Genomic DNA, 6000 nt, shown 5'->3' with positions numbered 1-6000 from the left:
GTCTGTCAGCCAATTTCCAAGAACTGCACGACCAATTTGATGCCTTGGGTTCCCGAATTCAAGTGATTACGGATAACTCGGCTTCCACCTCCAACAGTCACACGGAATCTGCAAACGCGATCGCCCTACGAAGTGGCCGACAATTACCCCTCGAACAGTACCACAGGACATCACTGAGGACAATAATGATCTAGATGGGGAGGATCTCGGTGAACCGACCACTTCTGCTGAACAACAAAGCCACTCCCCAGGACAACCCGATGCTCAATCTGATCCTCTACCCGACCTCACTACTCGGACAGGCGATCGAGTTGACCCTCCAATACCTCTGCCTCCTGCAGAAAACCCGGGAAGAGAAAAGCAGAAAGAAAGGAGATTCATTCTCCCACCTTACAAGCCCCCTCCAATTTCGCAAGGAACTCATGGAGAAGTACAAGGCATTGTTCGAAAAACAGATGCAAGAACTCGAACTTCGCATGCCCCTAATGGATGCCTTTACTTTGATTCCCCTTTACCAGAAATTCCTGAAGGATGCAGTTATGGAGCGGATCAAGCAAGTACAAGCGATAGTTATACTCAATCATGAGTGCAGTGCGATAATCCAGAGGATTACCATGCCTAAGAAGCTGAGCGACCCCAGATCTTTTACTTTACCTTGCTTAATCGGACCATTGAAGTTCGGAAGATGTCTTTGTGATTTGGGAGCATCAGTCAGCTTGATGCCACTCACTGTAGCTAAACATCTCGGATTCGAGAAATTCAAGCCTACCGACATCCAGCTGGTTCTGGCTGATCGAACTCCGAGGTTGCCAAGAGGAGTTTTGGAAGATCTGCAGGTCAAAGTAGGGTCAGTAGATGTACCAACCGACTTCGTAGTTTTGGAAATAGATGTGGAGCCAAGGGATCCGCTTATCTTAGGACGACCATTTTTAGCCACCGCAGGAGCAATAATTGACGTGAGGAACGGGAAGATCGATCTGAAGCTCGGGGAAGATCTCACTATGCAGTTTGACATTCTGGAAACTATGAAAAAACCTACAATAGCTGGTCAAACCTTCCGGATAGAAGAGTTAGAAAAACTGCATGAGGAAGCATTTGAGGAGGTTGCGATAGGGGATTGCCTACAAACAGCTTTGACAAATGATGGTAAGGAGGGATTCGTGCATCAAGAAACGGAGCTCTACAAGGAATTGCTTGATACTTATCTAGATGTCATCGAACCAGAGCTAAGTGAGAACATGAAGGAGGCTGAAAGAGAGGGAGTAATGCTTTACAGTAGAAGTTTGGACAAGTCAGTAGTCAACTCCTACGTCATGTCCTGCATTTGCTCAACACCGACAAACCCGGACACTGACCCGATCGCCCCATCGAGTAGAGTGATCGAGCACCAACTCCAAATCACCAATGATTGGCCCGAATCTAAGGCACCTAAAGTGGAACTAAAACCTCTACCAGATGGGCTAAGGTACGCTTTCTTAGGACCTAATTCAACTTATCCGGTAATCGTTAATTCTAGCCTGCCTGAAAAGGAATTGAAATTGCTTTGCACCCAATTAAGAAACTATAGGAGAGCAATAGGCTACACTTTAGATGATATCAAGGGTATATCCCCTGATCTTTGCACTCACCGGGTAAACCTTGAAGATGAATCGTACTCTAGTATAGAAACTCAGCGTCGCCTAAATCCGAACCTGAAATAAGTGCTGAAAAAGAAGATTCTGAAGCTGCTCGACGCTGGAGTTATCTACTCTATCTCTGATAGTACTTGGGTGTCCCCTGTGCACTGTGTCCCGAAGAAAGGAGGAATCACCGTCGTCAAAAACGAGAAAGATGAGCTAATTCCCACAAGGACGATAACTGGTCATCGAATGTGTATCGACTATAGGAAGCTTAACGCAGCCTCGAGGAAGGATCATTTCCCCCTGCCTTTCATAGACCAGATCCTGGAACGACTAGCTAATCATCCTTACTACTGCTTCCTTGATGGGTATAGTGGATGTTTCCAAATCCCAATACACCCTGCTGACCAGGAGAAGACAACGTTCACCTGCCCTTATGGAACTTTTGCCTACAAGAGGATGCCTTTCGGTTTATGCAACGCTCCCGCAACTTTCCAAAGATGCATGACATCTATCTTCTCTGATTTAATAGAAGAAATGGTGGAGGTTTTCATGGACGATTTTTCGGTTTATGGAGATTCTTTCTCGTCGTGTCTGTCAAACCTCTGCAAAGTGCTAAAAAGGTGCGAGGAAACCAATCTAGTGCTAAATTGGGAAAGTGCCACTTTATGGTCCAGGAGGGAATAATTTTAGGGCACAAGATCTCAGAAAAGGGGATAGAGGTCAACAAGGCTAAGATCGAAGTGATGGTTCAGCTGCAACCTCCTAAATCAGTGAGAGATGTCAGAAGCTTTTTAGGGCACGCAGGGTTCTACAGGAGATTCATTAAGGACTTTTCTAAGATCGCACAACCATTAACACGGCGACTCTGTAAGGAAGCGGAGTTTATTGTCGACAAAGACTGTTTAGACGCCTTCAACAAGATAAAGGAGGTTTTGGTGAGTGCACCAATAATCCAAGCTCCGGACTGGGACCATCCATTCGAGATTATGTGTGACGCGTCAGACAACGCTATGGGAGCAGTATTAGGTCAGAGAATAGATAAAAAAACTCCATGTGATCTACTACGCCAGCAGGACCACGGACGATGCCCAGACGAGATATGCCACAACTGAAAAGGAACTCCTTGCTGTAGTTTTCGCATTCGAGAAGTTCAGAAGCTACTTAGTCGGTTCTAAGGTGATTGTCTACACGGATCATGCCGCCCTACGGTACATTTACTCGAAAAAGGACACCAAACCCAGGCTCCTCAGATGGATCCTTCTTCTGCAAGAATTCGACATAAAAATCCTGGATAAAAAGGGGATTGAAAACGGAGTAGCAGACCATTTGTCAAGAATGAGAATCGAAGACCCACTCCCAATCGACGATTCAATGCCTGAGGAAAGACTGATGCACATCGCCTTCTTGGAAGAAATGAGCCACACGATCGGACACACGATAGCCCACTCGATCCCCGAGTCAACTGGGTCGATAGAGTTCATGGCTATCGAGTCGGCTAAGCTCCCTTGGTACTCAGACTTCGTGAACTACATGGTGTGTGGAGAAATTCCCAAGGACTATGACGCTCACAAAAAGAAAAAGTTCTTCAGAGATGTCAACAACTACTACTGGGACGAACCTTATCTTTACAAGAAAGGTACGGATGGCCTGTTCAGAAAATGTATAGCAGAAGAGGAAGTTCAGGGAGTATTGGAGCACTGTCATGGGTCCGCCTATGGAGGACATTTTGCAACCTTCAAAACAGTCCAAAAGATACTCCAAGCTGGTCTTTGGTGGCCAACAATGTTCAAGGATGCACAGCTCTTCATAGTACAATGTGATTCGTGCCAAAAAATGGGCAACATAGGTCAACGGAATGAAATGCCTCAGCAGCCAATCTTAGAAGTCGAATTTTTTGACGTCTGGGGAATTGATTTCATGGGACCTTTCAACCCACCCTCGAATGGAAACATGTACATCCTAGTGGCGGTCGACTATGTCTCGAAATAGGTAGAAGCAATCGCCAGTCCGACGAATAATCACAAGACCGTAATAAAGATGTTCAAAAGCATTATCTTCCCCAGATTTGGAATCCCAAGAGTAGTGATCAGTGATGGAGGAACCCACTTCATCAACAGGGTTTTCGATGGCTTGCTGAAAAAGTACGGAGTCAAGCATCAAGTCGCGACAGCTTATCACCCACAAACCAGCGGACAAGTGGAAGTGAGCAACAAACATATTATAGCGATATTAGCCAGAATTGTAGGAATCACAAAAAAAGACTGGGCATTCAAGCTAGATGATGCACTTTGGGCTTATAGGACCGCCTACAAAACATCGATTGGGCGGACACCTTTCCAGCTTCTTTACGGAAAAAACTGTCACCTTCCGGTCAAGGTAGAATACAAAGCAATGTGGGCGACCAAGCTGCTCAACTTAGATATAAAGACCGCCCAGGAAAAGAGAGAAATGGATCTCCACAAACTTGATGAGATACGGCTGGAGGCTTATGATAATTCTAGAATCTACAAGGAAAGAACCAAAGCTTTTCATGACAAGAAAATCCGACACAAGGATTTAAAAGCTGGAGACAAAGTCCTTTTGTTCAACTCAAGGCTTCGGCTATTCCCTGGGAAGCTCAAGTCAAGATGGTCAGGACCCTTCGAAATTAAGGACGTTCTGCCCTATGGAGCGGTCACTCTTCTTGATAACAATAAGAAAGAATTCACTGTGAATGGAGAGAGAGTGAAGAGGTACATGGAAAATGAGAGCACAGAGGAGGAATCATCTCTGCGTCTCGACGATCCCGCGCCATTCTGAGATGAATTGAAAGTCAAGCTTGGAGACTATAAACAAGCTCACTTGGGAGGAAATCCCAAATGCAGGTCTGTAAATATCATTAACATGTTTTTAGCGCTTTCTCTCCTCAGTCCTTATGCCCTACCCGATGAGCTACACGATCCCACCCTCGATCAACACCTCGGATGCTGATCCGAGTAAGTTGTCCGTGCGCATTTCTGAGCTCTCTGACGAGCAAACACCGGCACCTGCTGAAGCCGGAGACGACCCAGGCTACACGTTGGCGAGTATGGAGGCTGTTGCAACCTCCTTCTTCACCAACCCATGAGGTACCACTTTCATCCGATCTTTGTATATAACATTGCATTTAGTTTAATTCATTTTGTGTGATTCTTGGATTCTTTTTCAAACTTTTATTTACACAGGGACTGTGTAATTTAAGTTTGGGGGAGGGTCCTAGAATGTATTTAACATTGTGTTTTATTTTCTTATTTTTATTATTTCAAATTTTTGCATGCTAGTTTTATTCATTTGAGTCTGCATTGCATCTATGTGCATTAAAAACCCAAAAAAAAAAAAAAATTGAAAAATTTTAAGAAAAAGAAAAGAAAAGAGTGTTCATGTAGTTGCATTTGCATATTAGGATTGAGTCTAGTTTGTTTCATATAGGATTGTCGCATATGCATCTTAGGGGACAATGATTAAAACCACCTTGTTTAAAATCAAACCTTAGGATTGAAGCTATAGCCCTTAGTCACAGTTCATTTTTGCTAGATCAGTCTTTGGAAAAAAATGAAAAATCTTTGCTTAGACCCTTTTTGTCGATTTTGAATGCTTCCTCCACTTGCTTGAACATTAGAACATCTCTATATTATTGGATTTAATTTGAACTTTAATTGTCTTGCTTATGGAATTTGAATACTTGCTCATGGTAACTCCAAACTCGGGTTAGCACTCCACTTTTTACCAATCTTTTCGTTTAACCCGATTCATTTGTCCTACCCATGAACCCAAACCTTTCTTTCAAACCTTGTTGTGAATTGTTGAGTGAGGCCTCTTTCATTGTGCTATAGGTTGTGAAACCTTGAGAGTATTGAGAACGACAAAGAACTGCCTCTTGATTTAGCTAAGTTAGAATTTGAACTAGCTAATAGATTCGGTTTTGAAGGTTAGGTGGTTAGAATGTTTATTTGGGGTTGGGTTGTGGAAAAAAAAAAAAGGAAGAAGAAAAAGTCCCTAAGGTTAGAATCAATTAGCTCTAAGTCTCTAAGTAAACAAAAAAAAAGAAAAAAGAATTCTTGCTATAGTCTCCTAGAAAGAAAGAGAAGAATATATCTACATTAGGAGTTTAGCAAAGAAAAGAAAAAAAAAAGAGAGAGAGAGAGCTAGAAGTTTAAAGTTTAAAAGTCTAAACCTTAGGGAGTAAAAAAAGAGAGTTAAAATCAAGGATGTGGGTAGTTTAAATTCTAGGGGGTTTAAATAAATAAAAAAATAAAAAAGAGAGTGAATGAGAAAAGGGTAGATCATCAAGAGTTAAGCTTTGTATGCCCAAATTGTTCTCAGTCTTAGATAGTTTTCACAACTGTCTAGCATTCCATCT

This window comes from Camelina sativa, chromosome 1 (assembly GCF_000633955.1).
Source record: "Camelina sativa cultivar DH55 chromosome 1, Cs, whole genome shotgun sequence".
Lineage (NCBI taxonomy): Eukaryota > Viridiplantae > Streptophyta > Magnoliopsida > Brassicales > Brassicaceae > Camelina > Camelina sativa.
This window is presented reverse-complemented; position numbering follows the sequence as displayed.